We start from the raw sequence: 24,808 nt of genomic DNA on the forward strand, positions 1-24,808 counted from the left end.
TCGTCAGAATATTAAAAAAATAATATAAAAAAAAGCTTCAATAAATCCCAGCTTGAATTTATTTATCTATTTATTGTAAACAATCGGTGATAGTTTTTCGCCCTTTCCCTTCAGCAGCAGATGCACGGCCATGCTTTGCAGGAGCGCGAGGTTGGACGCTGCTACTGAATAGTATATGAATCACAAACCCTACATGGAACGCCCCAAAATACTGACTGCTTTGCCGCTACCAATGATGCGCATGCGAGATAACCTTCACAATCCCACTGCTGTTCAAGGGCTAGAATGGCGGCGAAGTCATTGTTGTAATGATATCTCCCAAGATAACCCGCTGCAATAACATTTTCATAAAAAACTGGAAGCCAACACGATTGACTGTACCAAGAAATATTCTGAAGAATGAAAACCCACACGGTGGCTCTTCTGTGAGCTTATATTTAACATAAGAATTCTGCTGGGGCAACTTCATTTCATACATCGATACTGATCACAGCACATTCAGACTGCACTCATCAGTTTTGTTTGTTTGGAGATTCTCTGGCATGAGCAATAGTGCGCGGACCAGAAGCAGGTTCTTGGGTACGCAGATGTATACAGGTTATAGTATAGCATTTATTACATTTTGGGTGATTTAGGGGCTACAAAACTAACCCAGATAGCTTACAGGTGCTTGGAACAGCAGCAATGGTCATCACTGTAGCAATGCAAATGCAGATTGATAGAAATGGGGTCTCTCATTGGCAGTGATTTGCATCCTGTCCAAGCAGGGACCCTACCTCTAGTCAGAGTAAGGGAGTCACACAGCTAGGATAACCCCTGCTCACCTCCTTGGTAGCTTAGCACGAGCAGTCAGGCTTATCTCAGAGTCAATGTGTAAAGCAGTTGTACATACATGCATACAGTAACACAGCGAAAACACTACAAAATAAGTCCACACCGGTTTAGAAAAATAGCCAATATTCATTTGAATAAAACAAGACCAAAAAGGCAAACATCCAACATAAACAGGTAAAGGCATCGCTTTTCAAAGGTTAAGTAAATTAAATCCATAGTTTCTTTTAGCATAAAGTACGTTGGATGCATTAAAACTCAAAGACGATGTAAGGCGCAGGAGAGGTGAGGTGCAGGAAAAGCAAAGCGATGTGTCGGTTCCTTACTCTCAGAGGAGGTGATCAGTCAGCTCCTTATGCCAGGGAAGGTGATGTGTTGGTTCCTTACTGCTACGCAGGGAAGGTGATGCGTCAGTTCCTTACTGTCACGGGAGATGTGCCGGATCCTTACTGGAAGGGGAAGTGAGACATCGATCTTCAGACATACGGCCTTGGTTCCTTACTGCTATGCAACGTCAATAAAGAAATCAGCACCGAGGGACAATGCGTCGAAAATACAGATGTGCTGCGTCGATTTGACAGGGGCGATGCAAGCGCTACGTCGATTCCACAGCCACGGAGCAGGTGCTGAGTCGGAGTTGGAGCAGTGTGTCACGGACTTCGGAGATGCAGTGCTCGAAATTCACTGTGCTTTGGTTCTTCCGACATGCTGTAACAGATAGCTGGGGCCTGCGGTAAAAGCTGTCGTCGGTGTGCTGATCGGGGACCAAGCCAGGGGACCGCCACCTCCCCGGGGCAAACAGAAGTAAACTGATGTAGGGGGCCCAAATGCCCTCCCCTGCAGCCCCGTTGTCTGCCATTTCCCTAGAGCTATTTGAAAAATGAGTGCAGAGGAGACCCGTATGGACTCCCTCTGCAGCTCTGGGGACTGTCACCTACCCGGGGCTTTATACAAAATAATAGCACCCCTGTTCACCTCAAAGCCTATATTCAGTTCGGTTTTTGAAACACAACTCCCTATCTCACACAAGTTAGTGATTGGAGAGACCTCCTCCTCTGTCGTGTAATAATGGTGTGAGAAGTGCTTCCACAAAGTCTGAGGCTGGATATAGTTACCCATAATAGATTTCCTACATTACCCCCCATTAGCAACTAACACTCAAACAACATTTTTCAGATCTTTTACCTTCGCTGCATTGTAAATACTATCTCAAAGCAGAAGAGGGCCTGGTACTATGTCAATCGACCATCGAGGTTTCCAGTTCCTCTCTGTTGCTCAGGTTACATTTTGGGGAATGAGGGTTTAAGTGTAGGGGATTATATTTAAATGTGATCCTTGAACCAGCAATGGGGAGGGGGGTTCTTCCTCAGGCCAACGCCCACTACGCCATAGAACAGATTACGCCATTGAACAGAGAAGTGTGTCTTAAAATCAGTTTGATGTAGTCACAATTAATCTATTATGGGTCATAAATTCTCGTGGCCAGTGTGATGTCGGAGTGGATTATTGAGTAGCAAGTTTAGACCGATCCTCTCAAGTGCGTGAATTTATTTTTAAGTGACACCTTTGTCTCTCTTACCCTACCAGTTAATTTGGGTACATTTATCAAATAGATGCTACCCGTGCTCCTCACATCACTAGGCCACTCTCCATTTAGAATCCTCCCCGTGAAGCCTGAGGGCAATGCCTCACTTAATTTTCTGGACCTGCTGAGTGCCCCTTGTCTTAATTTGTCTAAGCCTCTAACCTAGTGGGATCAACTCTTACCAGCCTAGTTGTTATTGGAATGTGCACTTAGGGTTTTGAAGCAGGAGGAAGGAGGGTCTGAGACTTTTACCCTGGATGCTGAGCTAACTTGTCCCTGGCAGTTTTTTTGCCTATTTCGGTCATCTACTGAAAGGGAATACGCAGTATTAGGAGAGTTATCACACGCATTACCCCTCTCAAATCTTGCAGAGGGGCTGCTACGAGTAGCTTTTAATTGATCAACTTCATTGGACAATGCTGCTACATCCAATCTCAACCTGAAGATCTCATTCTGGAAACTCTTAACCAAAGTCATGATATGGGCTGAATCAACATTACTAGTATTGCCAGCTATTCCATACCCAGAGTCCACAACAGATTGGTCCGTTGTTTTGCCTTCACTCGCAAGCCAGTCCAAAGTCCTACTCGGTTCACTAGTTGGTTGGGAGGTCTGATAAGGCAGAGTACCTGTTGGTACATAATATTGCAGGCTCTAAAGGTACTGGATATGCAGAAGCACGTTCTGTCAGCACAGAAGTTTTCAAAATTGTTTACAGGACACTTCTTATTCACACAGCGCAAAGAGGTATCCCTAACCGCCTTCAAGTTGGGTCTGGAGGTTTTGCTTCTTGGCTTATTACCACAAATGGGGGCAATCCTCCTCACCGTTTTTCCCTTGTTTTGGCTTCTGCATTTGTCACCCTGCAATATTCAACCTCCTCAATCAGGGAGCCAATGTCATCCAGCACTGTATTACCAAGAGTCGTCCCAACTGGATCTGAGGGGGTTAACTTGGAACTTTGTTTCTTTTTGCGGGCAAATTATCATTGGCCTTTTGCTTGCCCATAGCAGACACACCCCCTAAGGGTTAGAATTCACTTAACAGCGAGTTAGAGTTAGGTAAAAGTGAACTCACCCTGTCTGAAGGTAAAGAGGATCTCCCTTGGGGGTGTTAACCGAATTTATAAAGCGCATGGCTGCCCCAGCAACAAGGCGTTCCAGCTAGCAGAAGCGGAGAGGACAGGGGGAGCTAGTGACTGGAAAAGTAAAGTAATATTGAAAGTTAACAGGTCATGGATTTTGGGTAATCCCAACTGTTATTTCATTTGGGATATAATTAAATAAGTTTTACTGGAGACAACAAGAAGAGAGCAACTTAATTTTTTACTTGTTACTGATCGCCAGATTACTGATTTGCAAAAAGCAGCCGGACCCACAACACATTATTGAATAGAAGAAGCAAACACATTTTGTAACAACTAATCACAAAAGCTAGCGGTAGCCCTCTAGAACAGCACCGGATTTAAAATTACTCAATGTCAGTTTTGGTGATATAATCCAATCACCCCAAGTGTGCAAATTTGGTAGACACCCGCCAGCACAATGTCGTTCCAAGAACTGGAAAATACATGTACAAACACCAAGCCAAATGCACCACTTAAACACTGTAAGTTAAATCAAATTCAGATTCTTGAGTAGTTTTATGTTTTCTCAACAGATTCTTCTTTATTTTACGGTAACTTTTACAATTAAAACCCAAAGTTTTCCAGAACAGCCGGAACAGCCGACGCGTTTCGTCCACCAAAGGACTTCTTCTGGGCTGTAACAGATATATACAAAAACGTATTGAAAACTTTTTTTTTGACAAAAGGACAAGACACAAGTAGACATTACATAATAGTGCTATGAGTTCCATGTATATGCAGAGTGTAAACAGACGCATCTACAAGTGTTTTTAAAAGGTTATTCAAAACCCACACAAATACAATTGTAACATATTAAGGTTGAAACATTACATGAAGAAATTTATGAATTTACAGCATAACACAATAATTCATATTAGAGAAAAATACATCAAATCAATATATGTATAACCATCTATATGGAGCTTATGGTCAGTAGATCTTTCTAGTGTTAGAGCACTCCTCTCGAAATGTCTCAACCCAAGCATGGTTAGGTTAACTACAAGCACCAGGTGGGATGACCAGGGGAATGGGAAAAGCAAAAAAATATCTGATAAAATCTAAAATGGGGGGGGTGGAGGGGGGGTAGAAAATGGTCACGAGGAAAAACTATCTGTCAATATCATGTTTAAGTATCTCAAAGCACAAAAGGGCAAGAGAAGAATATGAAATGTATACACACCAAAAAATTGATGTGACGTTAAAGGTATCTTCATATACTATTCTTCGTCTTGCGGTTTCCTCACAATTGCAGGTATCCACAGTAAAAAGATCAGAGGTCAATGTTTCTAAAGAGACAAACATAGTATATAGACGTCCATGATTAAGTCAAAGGCCTGGCTGAAGAGTAAAAGATCAAAGTACAACCAAGTTAATCAATCGGACAGTACTCACTTCGTGTCAGAAAAACAAATGTCAAATTGACAAGGCCAAATAATTGATTGAAGAACCCACATCCGGTTTGGAACGCAAAACGAAGGGCGGTCTAAGTCAAGGTTTGTCCAATATGTGAGGCAAATATAAAAAAATGAAGATACCTATAATCAAAAACAAACAACATATATGTATCCTAATGTGACCATAATTATGTATTTACAAGATAAAAAATCTAAGCTCGACCCTAGTTGTCTATTGGAAAAGATCTGTATAGTCTGAACAGTCTATTGTAATGAGGGAGGGTCTCAAGTGAAAAAAAAGGGGAGAAAGGAAAAGGGTGTCTACCAAATTTGCACACTTGGGGTGATTGGATTATATCACCAAAACTGACATTGAGTAATTTTAAATCCGGTGCTGTTCTAGAGGGCTACCGCTAGCTTTTGTGATTAGTTGTCTATACTTTGTCACCCCTGTTAGCACGGATTTAGCTCTCATATCTCCCAGTGGGACACATTTTTGTATATAATTAGCTTTCCAATATCTAGTATATAAATGGCTCAGTTTAAGGACAGAAGACACGAGTTGGCACAGGACCTATTCGGTAATAGCCCGGGGGCCGGGGGTACGACAACAACAACCCCGAGCCCTGAGGGTTTAAAGATTAAATTTCAGAAGCTTGAGAGACTAAAAAAGGCAGAAATGGCAAGGTGGTGGGATGGCACCACCTTAGCAAAATACATGGAAAATGTAACGCCCTGAACGTCTCAGGATCGTTTACCAGACACGATAATGAGAACGCAACCACTTGTGAAGGTTTAGTTATTTTAATGAAGGCAAAAATAATACAAGGAATAAACAAAGGTTATAGTCACTGGAATCCTCCAGGCTAAGTACGTTACCAGCCCACAGCACAGATGGTCCTAACCGTCCTCTGCATATACGCCGATCCCGGCGTATGCCAACAGAGGGCAGAAATGAAATGGCCGACAATGCCAACCGGTAGGCTGTGAGGGGCACGAAGAATGTTGGGGAGAATCGAGGAGTCAGGGAAACACCCAGCCGGGGTCTCTACCTGAAGGGAGCAGCCGCTCAACCTCTTCCTCAGACTGCACCGGGACGCGGAGTCACCTCCTGGTGATGCGTCACCGATACCCCAATCACAAGCAAAGAAGACTGAACCGAGAGCAGCCGCTCGATCGATCCTGTGGACTTCCGAGTCTGTAACGCGGCAAACACCTCCTGGTGTGCGTTACAGCTGGCAGTCCCTGTATCTCTGGTCGGGCTGGGAGTTACGACTCCAACCAGCAAAAGCGCCACTGCGCTTTGACTCAGCCGAGTCAAAAAGCGAAGCTCAATGGTTATCCGGTAGAGCTTCCGGGTCCTTCACAGGTGACGATGGGGCAAGACACGGCCCAGGGAGTAACGACTCGACCTACCTCCGTTCTTGCCTTACTGGAGCACCACTCCGGAACACTGCTCTTCACTAAGCAGGTACGTCGGTGTAAACACAATATCCGACAGCGTTGTACCTCCCGGTTCCTCCCTTTATAGGGCGTGTTTTTCTTGAGTTATGTAACAGCTCTCCTGTTTACATAACCTCTCAACCGCTAAGCATCCTGGGAGATGTAGTCCGTTTTCGCTGGTTACCGTTTTCCTCCCCTCGCATGACAGGAATTCTTGACAGAAAATGACAAAATTCCAAGGGGTTTGAGAATCTTAATCTTCCCCACCTTTGAGAATTTAGAGGAGGATGACCTCAGGGATTGGGAAAAAAACCTTCACGATGCCTCATTCGTGATGATGAAAATCCTTATAAAAAATGCAGAAGGAAAAGGGAGAAAACTACAACAAGAGATTACTGAACTTGAGACCGAGATAGCCTCTATGGATCTCAGGGAGACAATTGGGAAAAATTACGAAATCCTGAATAAAATCTTGGACGATCATCTCATTTATCTTAAAGATAAGAAAGTAAAGAAAATACGCAGGGATGACAGAGACTATAGGGATGGAAGGGTGTACACATTTGCTCGAAAATACGACAACATCAAGGTAACAGGGGAGGGAAAAAGACAACGTGAAGATACCCTGGGATCATCATTAACGGGCAGTGTGTCATCAGTCTCATCTTCTGTTAGCTCCATAACCCCAGAGACGCCAACCCCCAAACCGGCAGAGAACATCCAGACTTCGTCTTTTTTATTAGAAATGGAGAAAGTCGGGGTAGGGGGAAGGGCTATGGGAAAGGACACAAGACAAGACGGGGGGGGTAGGAGATGGCAGGAACAGCGCCTCAAACAAACCCACAACAAACGAAATCCCAGAGAGGACAACCAGAACAAGGAGGGGAGGAATCAGGAAATAGGGGAACTCGGGACAAACGTGACTGACGAATTGAAAATAGTTAATCTTTCCAAAAAAGATCTCACTGACAGTGAAATTTCTGTTCTCAGTAAGGGACTTGGGTTTTGCCCGACTCAAACGGGTAATGATGTTGACATTTTTGTTGATGTGTATAAATTTGTACGTCATCTGAAATTAAAGGATCATTTTGCAAATACTTTGCCTCCCCGTGTGGAAACTAATTCCGAACGACTTCATGTTGAACAGACGGTTTCAGAATTTAATGCCCTCAAAGCTATGCTCTCGATTCAATTTGAGACAGAAATAGATACGGAGGATCTACGTATTGAACTAGACTTGACGGAAGATCTAAGTGTGAACAGCAATCTTAAAGAGAAATCCAAGTTTATACCAATGGGGACACACCCCAATATTGACATCTTTTATGGTAGTGTATGCCACGATTTATACAACATGAAGGCCTCACACACCAAAAACAACACAACAACATTTAATCTATCTCTGGCCGAGAACCAGGCACTCAAGGAACTAAGAGCAAATCCCACATTAGTCATCCGAGAGGCCGACAAAGGGGGCAATGTGGTCATCATGGAAAAAACCGACTACATGGGGGAGATAGAGAGACAACTTTCGGATACTACATGTTACACGAGACTAACTGTTAATCCCATCAAACAGCTATGTGATTATATCAATAGCAGACTTTTTGAATGGCGGGAAATAGGTCTTTTGGACGAAAAAGAACATAGATACTTGTCAGTCATAGAGCCCACATTCCCATGCATCTATGTCCTACCGAAGGTTCACAAAGGTGGTCCTTTCCCACCAGGGCGACCCATAATCTCTGGGATCAATTCCCCGACTGAGAGATTGTCGCAATATGTGGATGGCTTTCTGCAACCCTGGGTACAGAGACTACCGGCTTACATTAAAGACAGTAAAGACATTCTTTCCAAATTCGAGGGATTGGAATGGCAGGACTCCATGACTTTTGTCACATTGGACATGACCAGTCTCTATACCTGCATAAAAAAGGAGTTTGGTGTCAGAGCCTTGGAATTCTATCTGGGTCAGAGAACGGCTGACCACCTGGCTCACAATGATATGCTCATGGAGATGACAGACATAATCCTGTCTAAAAATTATTTTCTCCATGACAACAGGTGGTTTCAGCAGATACAGGGTACAGCCATGGGGTCCAGGTTTGCGCCCGCTTATGCCGGCCTTTTCATGGGCTGGTATGAGCGGGTGCATGCCTGGGGTAGACATTCGACCACATGGACTGAACATGTTTTGTTCTGGGGCAGGTACATTGACGATGTCATTATCATTTGGAATGGACCTGTCCCAGACCTTTTGGAATACTACACCTACCTTAATGACAACCCGTATAATGTAAAGTTCACCTTAAATTGGAACAAGGAGAAAATAGATTTCCTAGATATCCAATTTTTTGTGCAGAAGAATGTGATCCATAGCACAGTCCACCGAAAAAATACCGCCTGTAATAGTGTTTTACACTATGAAAGCGCCCATCCCCGACAAGTGGTAAACAACATCCCTTTCGGGGAGATGGTGAGAATGAGAAGGATCTGCAGCACCCAAGACTCATTTGTTCACCACATTACAGAAACCAAGAAAAGATTCTTGGCTAGGGGTTACCCTGTTACCCTTATGAACAAAACAGAGAGGAGGGCACTGAACATCAAACGTGAAAGTACACTAGAAGAGAGAACTCCACGTAAAAAGAGAGGGGATCACTTGCCCGTGGCCCTGGTGACAGGGTATAACAGAGACAGCAGCAGGATCTATAATATCCTTCGCAAACACTGGAGACTCCTGGAGGAAGTTCCAGGCCTCAAGGATTCGATCACACAAAACCCCAAAATCACCTATAGACGTGGGCAAAGCCTGAGAAATATGCTCTGCCCTAGCCTGATCAAATCGCCAAACAAATCCAACTGGATGAGAGAGGGCCAAGGGGGTTTCTACACATGTACCAAATGTTGTGTCTGCAAGATTGGGAAAAATAGAACGCGCACTTTCCAATTCAACACTGACAGGACATACAAGATCAGACACATCATAACATGTAGAACCACGTTTGTCACATACATCTTAGGATGCCCTTGTAACAAAATGTATGTGGGCAGTACTAAAAGGGAACTCAGGATTCGAATACAGGAACATCAAAGAGCAATAAACAACGGGGACTCCAGATACCCCCTTACATCCCATTTCCAGGAAAGGCAACACAAGTCCAATGAACTATGGTTCCTTGGCATAGACCACATACCAGTGTCACCCCGAGGAGGAAACAGGGAACTTACCTTAAGAAGGAATGAGGCCGGCTGGATTTGTAAGCTCCGCTGTGTCGAGATGGGCCACAATAGTGAATCAGAGATGCACTATTTTCTCTGATGCCCTCAGATCACTTTTATCCATTCTGTGAATACTTCTACCCTAGCATATTAAAAGACTCAGGGACACATAATAATAATACTGGATTTTGTAAAGCGCGAACAGCTACCTCACGAGGAGGTGTCCCGGCGCTAGAGAGTTTAATGCTAGGTTAGCATTAAACTGGGTATCCCTCTCTTTGTCATAGGCGCAAGAGGGGTATGACTGCATGCTCTCTCGCAGTGGTATTGTGTTTTTTGAAAATCTGGATCCATTTTATGTTGTTAAGGAGCACCCCTCTTCACATGTCACAGGTTCTGGTCCAAATTGTAATTTTATTTGGACCTTTATGCTGTTGTTTCCTCTTGGCATTTACCCCTCCCCCATTTGACGGTTTTATTTATTTTATTATTTATTTATAGAACCGTTTTCGCCTTTCCTTATAGAGGGCCTTTCCTTTTTGGGTTGACACTCTACTTTATGGGTGATTCTGATGGTGTATTAGGACTTTCTTTATCTTTTCATGATCTTTGTTGACCATGCCCCTTTGAACACTTCAAAGTATCGGCCGCAATACCAGTGGCTTTTTATGGTACCGCGACGTATTTCGGTTTACTACATTAGTCATGTGGGGATGGGTCACGTCACTTATCTTAGCTTGGACCTGTCCGTCATTTACAGATGCGTGGTTTGTTGCTAGGTATTATGCATTTCTATACATTGTGAATGACGTTTTTTGCTGCATATTTATGAGTATACCATTGAGATATACTTCTCGCAGTGATACTCTAAGAATAAATTCACATGACCCCCTTTAACTGACATTTCCTAACTGAGGTGCCAAGGAGGGGTACTTAAATGTAGGCTACATATTTACTTCAATGGTCCCGTAGACCATTCCAAGATGGCGGCCTCTATACCAGGGCCACACGTTTTTCCTTTAATGGTTTCATAGACCGTTCCAGGATAGCGGTCCCAATATCAGGGATCGCCGAATCCTTTGTCCCCACGCACTTCCATCTAACGCTTATTACAACTAGCTCCACCGTTTTGACACTGTTATATGCGCTCCAAACATTGCGCGGTGTCGTTCACCAAATAGGGTTTTTATCGTTTGTTCAGTATACAATTTGGGGCACACCAACGTGGATCTACCGTCGGTTTTAAATTACTTCCACCGATGGGGACTCATGTTGGAGCCATGCATTTAAATATACTTAATATATTTCAACTATTTGGCTCCAATAGTTCAAAGATGGCGCCCACTGTATCGGGTTTTTCGACTCTTCCATCGTCCCGTACTTCCGGGCAGGACATTTCACAACCAGGTGCGATCACTTTCGCCCAATCATTTGGACTATAAATATGGGATTCTCTCATTGGAGGTCCTGCGGCTGCCTGATTGGATGGGTGGATGTTTGACCCTCCCTTGGAGATACGGATTCTGGTAAGCGCTCGTATGGCATTAGATACTCTTCTGTCTCAAATCATGGGATGCATGGTTACTTATGAGTAATGTCATTGTGACCTTTAGGAGTAACGACTTGTTAGCCTTATTCATCCTTGATTTGGCAAATTGTTTCTCGTGAGCACACGAGTGAGCGTGCACTTTTAAAGCCATATGCTACGATCTTTTTCATGCCTCGTACTGTTTTAGGTAGTGACATAACTAAAGCACCTTAGCGTGTTGGTTTTAATTTCTTTTTAAATTCATCTCTTATGTAGTCGATCTTCCTCTTGGGGAGACTAGTGAGATGGTATTTTGAATCCAGGACGCCAAATATTCATATCCAGCATCCATATGGGTTCCTGTGCTGTACCTGGATTACTGAGCAGATCCGCTTCAGTTACCATCACAGCACACATGAGACTGTGGGTTTTGTTTGGTTTTTTTGGTGTGTCTCCCCCTTTTTTTGGGTTTGTCATTTTCGCCAATATACTGGTAACCCTTATTACGGCTCCTTGTAAATAGCTTTTATTCATTGTCATTGCTTTTCTCTTTTCCTTTCTCCCCTTTTTTTTCACTTGAGACCCTCCCTCATTACAATAGACTGTTCAGACTATACAGATCTTTTCCAATAGACAACTAGGGTCGAGCTTAGATTTTTTATCTTGTAAATACATAATTATGGTCACATTAGGATACATATATGTTGTTTGTTTTTGATTATAGGTATCTTCATTTTTTTATATTTGCCTCACATATTGGACAAACCTTGACTTAGACCGCCCTTCGTTTTGCGTTCCAAACCGGATGTGGGTTCTTCAATCAATTATTTGGCCTTGTCAATTTGACATTTGTTTTTCTGACACGAAGTGAGTACTGTCCGATTGATTAACATGGTTGTACTTTGATCTTTTACTCTTCAGCCAGGCCTTTGACTTAATCATGGATGTCTATATACTATGTTTGTCTCTTTAGAAACATTGACCTCTGATCTTTTTACTGTGGATACCTGCAATTGTGAGGAAACCGCAAGACGAAGAATAGTATATGAAGATACCTTTAACGTCACATCAATTTTTTGGTGTGTATACATTTCATATTCTTCTCTTGCCCTTTTGTGCTTTGAGATACTTAAACATGATATTGACAGATAGTATTTCCTCGTGACCATGTTCTATCCCCCCTCCACCCCCCCATTTTAGATTTTATCAGATATTTTTTTGCTTTTCCCATTCCCCTGGTCATCCCACCTGGTGCTTGTAGTTAACCTAACCATGCTTGGGTTGAGACATTTCGAGAGGAGTGCTCTAACACTAGAAAGATCTACTGACCATAAGCTCCATATAGATGGTTATACATATATTGATTTGATGTATTTTTCTCTAATATGAATTATTGTGTTATGCTGTAAATTCATAAATTTCTTCATGTAATGTTTCAACCTTAATATGTTACAATTGTATTTGTGTGGGTTTTGAATAACCTTTTAAAAACACTTGTAGATGCGTCTGTTTACACTCTGCATATACATGGAACTCATAGCACTATTATGTAATGTCTACTTGTGTCTTGTCCTTTTGTCAAAAAAAAAGTTTTCAATACGTTTTTGTATATATCTGTTACAGCCCTGAAGAAGTCCTTTGGTGGACGAAACGCGTCGGCTGTTCTGGAAAACTTTGGGTTTTAATTGTAAAAGTTACCGTAAAATAAAGAAGAATCTGTTGAGAAAACATAAAACTACTCAAGAATCTGAATTTGATTTAACTTACAGTGTTTAAGTGGTGCATTTGGCTTGGTGTTTGTACATTTTGTAACAGCGATATAGCATGCACAAATAAGAAGACGACTCAGTTTTGGTCTCAATGTTTAGAATGATTGAATGTACTTAGGCCCCACCTGTGAGAAAGTGGCTCTGTATATACTGTTCTCAAATAGTTACAGTGTGTACAGAGTCCACAGTCCCCAGAGGTTTTTAGACGCTAAAGTTAGATATAACCTTACTCTCTAAATTGGTAGCTTGGTCGAGCAGTAAGTCAGTATCAGAGGACAGTGTAAAGCATTTGTTGTACACACTCAGTCAGCAAATGGTCTCACACACTCAAGAACTGAACTCTAGGCCAATGGTTTATATAAAAAAATATAGGTCTGTTTTATTTTAGAACTAACAATAGGTATTAAAATATACTTTCTCAGAATGAGATGCTTTAGATAAAAACTTTTGCAATATGCAATTGACTTTTGTAGCTAGTAGTTACAGGTTGTTGCAATAGGCAACACAATTTCAAACACAATAGTACATCGAGCTCAATGGAAGTTTCAAGTTATTTACAGTAGATTACTTTCAGGATTACTTTTCTAACTCCAGGACTGGATCGTAGATTCTGTCCTGGGACAGTTCTTGGAAACAAGTGAGTAAAGTCCACTTAGTTACTGTTGTGGTTTTTAGGCAATATTTTGATAGTTTAAAAGTTGACACTTAGAAGAAATTTCATAGAAAAACAGTCAATGATTCCCTATGGGAGAAAATTCAAATTACAGATATGGTATGTTCTCGTTACTTTTGTAATCCAATACTGGGCTCCTAGGCTCAGTACTGGGACCTCAATCTAAAATAGTTAAGCAATTACGTTTTCAGAGTGGGTACGATTTTTAAAGAATATTTGTAGTTTGCAAAAATCGACACTTAGAAGAAATTTCACAGAAAAACAGTCAATGATTTCCTATGGAAGAAAATTGGGTTAATGGTAAGTACGGTTGTGAGTACTTTTCAGGGTCAGTGCTGGGCACCAAGATCCAGCACTGGGATCTCTCCTAATAGCAGGTGAGTATTTTCATTTTCATTACTCAGTTGATTTTAGGTGAATATTTTAAGTTTTAGAAACTCCACACAGAAGAAATTTCAAAAGAAACAAGTCAAGGTTACCCTATGGAGGAAAATTGAGTTATCGGCTTTTGGGTAAGTACTCGACTGGCAGAGTTAAGGTTCTGGGCACAGACTCAGGGATCTCCCAGGGTCAGGTAAATACAGTTGTTACACCCTCAGCGGCACAGGGGCAGCCGGGTACAGAGTGAGTTAGGCCAAATGTTATCCTATGGGAGGCAGGGGAGCCTTGGTTGGTGGCTGCTGACTAGCAGGCCACGCGGCTGTGGGAGCTGGGCTCCTGGTCACTTGCTCAGGGCAAATGGGGAAGTAGATAGGAGTAGAGGTTACACTGCCAGGGCCACTCGGGCGGCTGGGTGCAGGGTGCTTTTGAGCCTTCGTGGCGCTCAATGGATTTCAATGAGAAAGCTCCTGGATGAACAAAGGCTGCAAGCTCGGGGGCGAAGATTCTTCAGATGCCACCGCCACTTCGAGAGGTAAGTTGGGTAGTTGGAGGATAGGTAGGTACCCTGGAGTTGGGAACAGGGGGCCGCAGGGCGCCGGGTGCAGGGGTGCCTTTTCGTGTCGGGAAATCTTACCCTCAGTTGATCGCGGTTGGGGGTTACCTGGTTCTGAGGCTGCAGACGTCGTCAGGAGCGTCGAGGAGGGTCCTTGGGTGCCGGATTCGGGGTCACAGTCGCCGGGGGACATCCTCTGGGTCTTTGTTCACTCCGGCACAGGCCAGGCTTGGCAGATGCAGAGTGTGCAGGGTTCGCGGTTCCAGGCTGATGCCAGGAGTTAGAATCTGGTTTTGAGCAGAGCCACTGCTCATGGGAGTCCCAGGTGCTCAGAGTCAAAAGGTAGCCAGGTCCTCCCGGATTTGTGAGGTTGCTGGCCACAAGAGGTGCCGGGATGTAGCAGGAGCAGGTTCGAGGGTCGACAGGCCGGTACGGCTGGGGCCAAAGCAGTTGGTGTCTTCCTCTTCTTAGCAGCTGCACGGAAGGTTTTCTTTCTTCTTGCTCTTCTTGGTTTTTCGGAATCTGGAATCTATGGAAGGAAGGTTCAGGGTGCCCCATAATACTAGATTTAGGGGCGTTACAGGTAGGTAAAGGGCAGGTACCAATGGGTCCCTGTCCTGGGGTGGGTACACCCCCTATCCTGCCACTGTGGGATGGGGGCAGTAGCCTAGTCCTGATTGGGCAGGGCCTCCCATCTTCAAGATTGCGAGCGCCCAGAGATGTGCTTCACCTCGCCTTCCCCACCTGAGGGGTGGAGTTGGCAGGCTGGAACATCCCCTGTCCTTATTTGGGGTTTCCGGCCAGTCTTCCCGCCAGAGTGTGGGCAGCAAGTGGCCTAGGGAAGCTCACAGAGGCGGCATGCCTTTGAAGCTTCCCCCTGTCCATCCTGGGGGAGGAGACCTAGCACCTCGCCCAGGATGTGCATTGTTGCAGGCCCAGGAGTGCGGGGACTCTCCTACCCAGGGGTCCAGCAACATGTCTGCTGTGTGGCAGCCTAGGCAGCCTCCCAGACCAGACGTGGATTGTAGGTTAGGTTTCAGGGGGCATCTCTAAGATTCCCTCTGTGGTGCTTTGTACATTAAATCCCACACTGGCATCAGTGCAGGTTTAATGTGCTGAGAAGTTTGATACCAAACTTCTCAGTCTTCAGTGTTGCCATTATGGTGCTGTGGAGTTCGTGTTTGACGAGCTCTCATCACCATGTACTCTTAAATGGGAGCACTGTACTTACAGTGCCCAGGAATGGACCTGGGTACTGTAGGGGCACAGGGCTCATGCTCCTGTGCCCACACCACTGGCATAGGGCACCCAGGTAGAGGGGTGGCTGACGTATGCCAGGGCAGCGTAGGTGGTGGGCATGGCACGCAGGGATGTGTGCTATGTCCACTCTTTGTTTTGTCTTGTACCCAGACACTCAGCCTGCAACGGCAGTGTGTGTGTTAGGGTACAGGGCCTCTAAGGGTGGCACAATGAGTGCTGCAGCCCTTAGAGGCCTTCCCTGGTCACAAGGCCCTGGGTACCTAGGGTACCATTTACCAGGGGCTGACATGTGGCCAGGGTTTGCCACTTTTGGGTTTGAGGTTTTTAGGGAAGGGCATAGGCCCTGGGCACCTGATTGGCAGGAGTCCAGGGCACACTCAGTCAAAGTACATTCAGCAAAAAGTGGGGGCATACCATGCAAGAAAGATGGCACTTTCTCACACAACCCCCCCCCCTCACCCTCACCCCCAAACAAAAGGTGATGAGACTAACCTTGCCCTATGGAGTCTTCATTGACTAAATGGAAGAACCTGGAAAGTCCATCTGCATTGGCATGGGCAGTCCCTGGTCTGTGTTCCACTTCAAAGTCCATTCCCTGTAGGGAGATGGAGCACCTTAGTAGTTTTGAATTTTCCCCTTTCATCTGCATTAGCCATCCGAGAGGTCTGTGGTCAGTTTGAACCAGGAAGTAAGTACCAAACAAGTATGGCCTCTACTTCTTCAGGGACCAACCCACAGCAAAGGCCTCCCTCTCAATGGCACTTCAACGCTGCTCTCTGGGGAGTAGCCTCCTGCTTATAAAAGCAACAGGTTGGTCTTGGCCTTCATCATTGGTCTGGGATAGGACCGCTCCTATCCCTAGCTCGGAGGCATCAGTCTGCACTATGAACTGCTTGGCGTAATCTGGAGCTTTTAGAATTGGTGCTGAGCACAATGCTTCTTTCAGGGTGTCAAAAGCCTTTTGGCAACTAACTGTCCAGTTAACCTTCTTGGGCATCTTCTTGGAGGTGAGTTCTGTGAGGGGAGTCACAATGGACCCTTATCCCTTCACAAACCTCCTGTAGTACCCAGTCAAGACAAGGAATGCCCTGACTTGGGTCTGGGTTGTTGGAGCTACCCAGTCCAGGATGGCCTGGATCTTGGGTTGTAAGGGTTGTACCTGGCCTCCACCTACAAGGTGGCCCAAGTACACCACAGTGCCCTGCCCTATCTGGCATTTGGATGCCTTGATAGTGAGACCTGCATTTTGCAGAGCCTCTAAAGCCTTCCCAAGGTGGATCAGGTGATCCTGCCAGGTGGAGCTAAAGACAGCAATATCATCAAGATAAACTGCACTAAAGGACTCCAGCCCAGCCAGGACATGGCTCACCAACCTCTGAACGGTGGCAGGGGCATTCTTTAACCCAAAAGGCATCACAGTAAACGGGTAATGCCCATCAGGTGTGGAGAATGCAGTCTTTTCTTTTGCGCCTGGGGCCATGCCAATCTGCAAGTACCCTGCAGTTAAGTCAAAGGTACTGAGGAATTGGGCTGCCCCTAATTTATCTATCAGCTCATCTGCTCTTGGAATAGGGTGAGCATCTGTCTTGGTGACAGAGTTGAGCCCTCTATAGTCCACACAGAACCTCATCTCTCTCTTTCCACCCTGTTGATGAGGTTTGAGGACCAGAACCACTGGGCTCGCCCAGGGGCTCTCAGAGGGTTCAATGACCCCTAACTCCAGCATCTTGCTGACCTCGGCTTTGATGCTTTCCTTGACTTGGTCTGACTGGCGATAGATCTTGTTCTTGACAGGTGCACTGTCACTAGTGTCCACATCATGGGTACACCAGTTTGTCAGACCAGGGGTCAGGTAAAAGAGGCTGGCATACTGTTGCAAGACTTGCTTGCAGTAATTCTGCTGTTGGGCAGAGAGGGTGTCTGAAAAGACCACACCATCTACTGACCCATCTTGTGGGCTGTAGGAGAGGAGGTTAGGGAGAGGTTCACTCTCTGCTTCCTGTTCCTCATCAGTCACCATCAGCATGGTGATGTCAGCCCTGTCATTGTAGAGCTTAAGGCGGTTTACATGGATAACCCTTTTGGGTGTGCTGCTAGAGCCAAGGTCAACTAAATAGGTGACCTCACTCTTTCTCTCTAGGATAGGGTAAGGGCCACTCCATCTATCTTGGAGTACCCTTGGTGCCACTGGCTCCAAAACCCACACCTGTGGCCCAGGTTGAAATTCAACCAGTGCAGCTTTTTGGTCGTACCAGTGCTTCTGAAGCTCCTGGCTGGCCTCAAGGTTCTTGGATGCTTTTTCCATGTACTCAGCCATTCTGGACCTTAAGCCAAGCACATAGTCCACTATGTCTTGTTTGGGCTCTTGAAGAGGCCTCTCTCAGCCCTCTTTTACAAGACAAAGTGGTCCCCTCACAGGATGACCAAACAGAAGTTCAAAGGGTGAGAAACCTACTCCCTTCTGTGGTACTTCTCTGTAAGCGAAAAGCAGGCATGGTAACAGGACATCCCATCTTCTTTTGAGCTTCACAGGGAGACCCATGATCATGCCTTTCACCGTCTTGTTGAATCTCTCAACAAGGCCATTGGTTTGTGGATGGTAGGGTGTAGTAAACTTGTACTACACTCCACACTCCTTCCACATGTGTGTCAGGTAAGCAGACATGAAGTTGGAACCTCGGTCTGAAACCACCGCCTTAGGAAACCCTCCCCTGGTGAAGACACCCAGGAGGGCCTTGGCTATTGCAGGGGCTGTAGTAGTCCTAAGTGGAATTGCTTCAGGGTACCTAGTAGCATGATCCACTACTACTAGAATAAATTTGTTCCCGGAGGCTGAGGGAGGTTCAAGTGGACCCACAATGTCCACTCCTACCCTTTCAAAGGGCACCCCCACCACTGGTAGTGGGATTTGGGGGGCCTTTGGGTGGCCACCTGTCTTGCCACTGGCTTGACGGGTAACACAGGAGCTGACAAACTCCTTCACCTTTTGGTGTATCTGGGGCCAGTAGGAGTGACTAACTAGCCTTTCCCAAGTTTTGGATTGCCCCAGCTGTCCAGCTAGGGGGGGATGTCATGAGCCAAAATTAGGAGGAACTCCCTGTACTTCTGTGGCACTACCACCCTCCTGGTGGTTCCAGGAGTGGGGTTTCTTGCCTCAGCATACAGTAATCCCTCTTCCCAATAAGCTCTGTGGGTACCACTGACATCTCCCTTTGCTTCTGAAACAGCTTGCTGCCTCAGGCTTTCAAGAGTGGGACAGTCTTGCTGACCCTGGCACAGCTCTTTCCTAGAGGGTCCCCCTGGGCCCAAGAGCTCAACCTGGTAAGGGTCAAGCTCCATGGGCTCAGTTCCCTCAGGGGTATCCAAATTCTCTCCCTGTGGAGAGGAGTCCTGAATGTTTTGCTGTACAGAAGCTGGTTCCCCAGTCTTCTTACCTTTTCTCTTGGTTGTTTGGGCCATTATTTCAGGCTCCAGACCTACTTTTTCACCCTTCCTCTTGCTCTGTGCTCTAGTTTGCACACACACCACACACCAATTCAGGGATGCCCAGCATGGCTGCATGGGCCTTGAGCTCAACCTCAGCCCAGGCTGAGGTTTCCAGATCATTTCCTAGCAGACATGCAGCTGGCAACTTTGGAGAGACCACAACCTTTTTCAGGCCAGTAACCCCCCCCAGCCTAATGTCACCATGGCCATGGGATGACTAGTGGTGACACTGTCAGCATTGGTGACTGGGTAAAACTTCCCAATCAAATATTGCTCAGGGGAAACCAGTGTGTCTTTCCCCATAGTGACACTGGCACCTGTATCCCTTAGAGCCTCTACCCTAGTTCCATTCACCAAGTGGTACTGCAAATATTTCTTTAAGTTGGGTGGCCACACAGCTACAGTGGCAAACTCCACTTCCCCCAGTGAGACTAGACTTGCCTCAGTTTGCTCAGGGTACACTTCTGATCCCATCTGTATACTTGCTGCCCCAGGAGTAGCTGTACTGGGTGCCTTAGGGGCTTTGTTGTGGGCGCAAGATTTATCTACAGTTAGGTGTCCCGACCTCTTACAGTTATTACACCAGGCCTTTAAGGGATCAAAGTTCTTCCCCCTATAGGGTTGAGGCACATAGGGAGTAGTTTGGGTCCCACCCCCCTGAACAGGTTTTTGGGGCCCTTTGGAAGACTCAGACTTTTTATCTTGGGGATTCTCACCACCTTTCCCCAGGGGAGTTTTTGTGACCACCTTCTTCTGGTCACCCCCAGTGGCTGTCCTTGTCGCCCTAGTCTTGACCCAGTGGTCTGCCTTCTTTCCCAATTCTTGGGGAGAAATTAGACCTAGGTCTACCAAATGCTGACGCAACTTTTCATTTGTGCAATTACTTAATATATGTTCCTTCATGAACAAATTGAACAATCCAGTAAAATCCTGCACACCATGTCCAGCTAACCAACCATCCAGTGTCTTTACTGAGAAGTCTACAAAGTCAATCCAGGACTGGGTCTGAGTTTTGTGAACCCCCCTGAATCTAATTCTATACTCCTCAGTAGTGAATCCAAACCCCTCAGTCTTCCTCATGAGGTCATAGGATCCTGCCTCTGGCCCAGAGAGGGTCAGAAGCCTGTCTCTGCAGTTACCAGAGAACAGTTACCACAGGAGTGCCCCCCAGAGAGGTTTCTTTACTCTTCTTATTTCGCAAACCCTCTCAAAGGCTGTGAACCATTTGGTGATGTCACCACCTTCCTCAAATTTAGGGACAATCCCTTCGGGGATTTTAGGATCAGAAGTTTCCTCCCTATCCTTGTTTTTATTATTGCTGCCACCATTGATGGGTGCTAAACCCATCTCTCTCCTTTCTTTTTCTAGACTCCAGCTCCAATCTTTTGGCAGCCTTGCTAAAAGGCTGTCCTCTTCACTGGTGGGTCCCCCAGTGATCTCTCTGGTACCAGGTTCACCTGTGTGAACTCTAGGTTCTCAGATGCTAATTCTTGGATTCAAGGATATGGGGGGCCTCTCCTCCCTAGGGAATAGTGTGGGGGGTTATTATCCTCCTCCTCTTCTTCCCTTTCCTCATCTGACTGGCCATCACCATGTTCAGATGGGTGGTCCTTAGCATACTCAGCCAAGAGCTCCTGGAGCCCTAGTTTGGTTGGATGCAGGCCCATTGGTACATTTTTAAGTTTGCATAGGGACCTCAATTCCTTGAAAGACAAGTGTAAGTAAGGTGTGAGGTCGGGCTCCTCCACCAGGTCCATGTTATTATCTTCACTAATAGCTGGGTTTGTTTGAGTCATTCTAACCTGACAGTTCTAATCCTCTACCCTGACTATAGTGACTTATTTTTCTAAAATTCTAATGGGACTTAAGCAAGGCCCTGACAAGACTTTTAGTATTTTGGAAAAGACCAATCAGAATTCTAAAGGCAATTTTAAGAGTTCTGTCGTGTGATCAGATGGTAACCAAGTAGTCCAACAAATGCAAGTTTGTATCCCACCGCTGATCCACCAATGTGAGAAAGTGGCTCTGTATATACTGTTCCCAAATAGGTACAGTGTGTACAGAGTCCACAGTCCCCAGAGGTTTGGCAGAGGCTAAAGTTAGATATAACCTTACTCTCTAAAGTGGTAGCTTAGTTGAGCAGTAAGGCAGTATCAGAGGACAGTGTAAAGCATTTGTTGTACACACTCAGTCATTAAATGGTTTCACACACTCAATAACTGAACTCTAGGCCAATGGTTTATATAAAAAAATATAGGTCTGTTTTATTTTAGAACCAACAATAGGTATTAAAATATACTTTCTCAGAATGAGATGATTTAGATAAATACTTTTGCAATATGCAATTGACTTTTGTAGCTAGTAGTTACAGGTTGTTGCAATAGGCAACACAATTTCAAACACAATAGTACATTGAGCTCAATGGAAGTTTTAAGTTATATACAGTAGATTACTTTCAGGATTACTTTTCTAACTCCAGGGCTGGATCCTAGATTCAGTCCTGGGACAGTTCTTGGAAACAAGTGACTAAAGTCCACTTAGTTACTGTTGTGGTTTTTAGGCAATATTTTGCTATTTTAAAAGTTGACACTTAAAAGAAATTTCATAGAAAAACAGTCAATGATTCCCTATGGGAGAAAATTCAAGTTACAGGTATGGTATGTTCTCGTTACTTTTGTAATCCAGTACTGGGCTCCTAGGCTCAGTACTGGGATCTCAATCTAAAACAGGTAAGCAATTACGTTTTCAGAGTTGGTATGATTTTTAAAGAATATTTGCAGTTTGCAAAAATCGACACTTAGAAGAAATTTCACAGAAAAACAGTCAATGATTTCCTATGGAAGAAAATTGGGTTAATGGCAAGTACGGTTGTGAGTACTATTCAGGGTCAGTGCTGGGCACCAAGATCCAGCACTGGGATCTCTCCTAATAGCAGGTGAGTATTTTTGTTTTCGTTACTCGGTTGAGTTTAGGTGAATATTTTAAGTTTTAGAAACTCCACACTTAGAAGAAATTTCAGAAGAAACCAGTCAATGTTACCCTTTGGAGGAAAATTGAGTTATCGGCTTTTGGGTAAGTACTCGACTGGCAGAGTTAAGGTTCTGGGCACAGACTCAGGGGTCTCCCAGGGTCAGGTAAGTGCAGTTGTTACACCCTCAGCGGCACAGGGGCAGCCGGGTGCAGAGTGAGTTAGGCCCAATGTTATTCTATGGGAGGCAGGGGGGCCTTGGTTGGTGACTGCTGACTAGCAGGCCACGCGGCTGTGGGAGCTGGGATCCTGGTCACTTGCTCAGGGCAAATGGGGAAGTAGATAGGAGTAGAGGTTACACTGCCAGGGCCACTGGGGCGGCTGGGTTCAGGGTGCTTTTGAGCCTTCGGGCACTTAATGGATTTCAATGGGAAAGCTCCTGGATGAACAAAGGCTGCAAGCTCGGGGCGAAGATTCTTCAGGTGCCACCACCACTTCGAGAGATAAGTTGGGTAGTTGGAGGATAGGTAGGTACCCAGGAGTTAGGCACAGTGGGCCGCAGGGCGCCGGGTGCAGGGGTGGCTTTTGGTGTCGGGAAATCTTACCCTCTGTTGATCGCGGTTGGGGGGGTACCTGGTTCTGAGGCTGCAGGTGTCGTCAGGAGCATCGAGGTGAGTCCTTGGGTGCCGGATTCGGGGTCACAGTTGCCGGGGGGACGTCCTCGGGGTCTTTGTTCACTCCGGCACAGGCCAGGCTTGGCGGGTGCAAAGTGTGCAGGGTTCGCGGTTCCGGGCTGATGCCAGGAGTTAGAAGCTGGTTTTGAGCAGAGCCACTGCTCATGGGAGTCCCAGGTGCTCAGAGTCAAAAGGTAGCCAGGTCCTCTGGGGTTTGTGAGGTTGCTGGCCACAAGAGGTGCCGGGATGTAGCAGGAGCAGGTTTGAGTGTCGACAGGCCTGTAGGGCTGGGGCCAAAGCAGTTGATGTCTTCCTCTTCTTAGCAGCTGCACGGCAGGTCTTCTTTCTTCTTGTTCTTCTTTGTTTTTCGGAATCTGGAATCTGTGGAAGGAAGGTTCAGGGTGCCCCTAAATACTAGATTTAGGGGCGTTACAGGTAGGTAAAGGGCAGGGACCCTTGGGTCCCTGCCCTGGGGTGGGTACACCCCCTATCCTGCCACTCTCCTGTGGGAGGGGGGCAGTAGCCTAGTCCTGATTGGGCAGGGCCTCCCATCTTCAAGATGGCGAGCGCCCGGAGATGTGCTTCACCTCACCTTCCCAACCTGAGGGGTGGGGTTGGCAGGCTGGCACATTCCCTGTCCTTATTTGGGGTTTCCGGGCAGTCTTCCCGCCAGAGTGGGGGCAGCAAGTGGCCTGGGGAAGCTCACAGGGGCGGCATGCCTTTGAAGCTTCCCCCTGTCCATCCTGGGGGAGGAGATCTAGCACCTCGGCCAGGATGTGCATTGTTGCATGCCCAGGAGAGCGGGGGCTCTCCTACTCAGGGGTCCAGCAACATGTCTGCTGTGTGGCAGCCTAAGCAGCCTCCCAGACCAGACGTGGATTGTAGGTTAGGTTTCGGGGGGCATCTCTAAGATTCCCTCTGTGGTGCTTTGTACATTAAATCCCACACTGGCATCAGTGCGGGTTAAATGTGCTGAGAAGTTTGATACCAAACTTCTCAGTTTTCAGTGTTGCCATTATGGTGCTGTGGAGTTCATGTTTGACAAGCTCTCAGCACCATGTACTCTTAAATGGCAGCACTGCACTTACAGTGCCCAGGAATGGACCTGGGTACTGTAGGGGCACAGGGCTCATGCTCCTGTGCCCACACCACTGGCATAGGGCACCCAGCTAGAGGGGTGGATGATGTATGCCAGGGCAGCGTAGGTGGTGGGCATGGCACACAGGGATGTGTGCCATGTCAACTCTTTGTTTTGCCTTGTACCCAGACACTCAGCCTGCAAGGGCAGTGTGTGTGTGTTAGGGTACAGGGCCTCTAAGGGTGGCACAATGAGTGCTGCAGCCCTTAGAGGCTGTCCCTGGTCACAAGGCCCTGGGTACCTAGGGTACCATTTACCAGGGGCTGACATGTGGCCAGGGTTTGCCAATTTTGGGTTTGAGGTTTGTAGGGAAGGAACATAGGCCGTGGGCATCTGATTGGCAGGATTTCAAGGCATACTCAGTCAAAGTACATTCAGCAATTCAGCAAAAAGTGGGGGCATACCATGCAAGAAAGATGGCACTTTCTCACACCACCCGGTCCACTGGTAAAACCATTGTCAATTTTTGGTCTTATGTTGAATAGGCAGCAATCTCTGTATTATGCACAGTTGTCTGCTCTTTACATGAACATAGAGGAATGCCCACTGGAATCTGGCACAGGGAGTCTATTTTGACACCAAACTAATACAGGTGATGAGAACTGGAGAAATAAAGAAAGACAATCACGAGTGCAGAGAAACAAATCTCCCTGAGGAAATTAAACAATTTTCAGAGTCCAGCGGCAAACAGATAATCACAGAAATGTTTTCACATTGCCCATTCTCAGAGGTGGCGAAAGAATCTAGACAAGGTTCTGAATTGCTGTAAGACACCAT

The 24,808-nt window shown here is 45.9% G+C and overlaps 1 protein-coding gene across 2 annotated transcripts in view; it reads right to left on the reverse strand.

The window, feature by feature from the left end:
• Nucleotides 1–24,808, reverse strand: part of LOC146857453 (protein argonaute-1) — a 278,878-nt gene that overhangs the window by 87,054 nt on the left and 167,016 nt on the right. The gene's annotated exons all lie outside the window — the stretch shown is intronic.

Source organism: Triturus cristatus, chromosome 3_2 (assembly GCF_964204655.1).
Source record: "Triturus cristatus chromosome 3_2, aTriCri1.1, whole genome shotgun sequence".
Taxonomy (NCBI): Eukaryota; Metazoa; Chordata; class Amphibia; order Caudata; family Salamandridae; genus Triturus; species Triturus cristatus.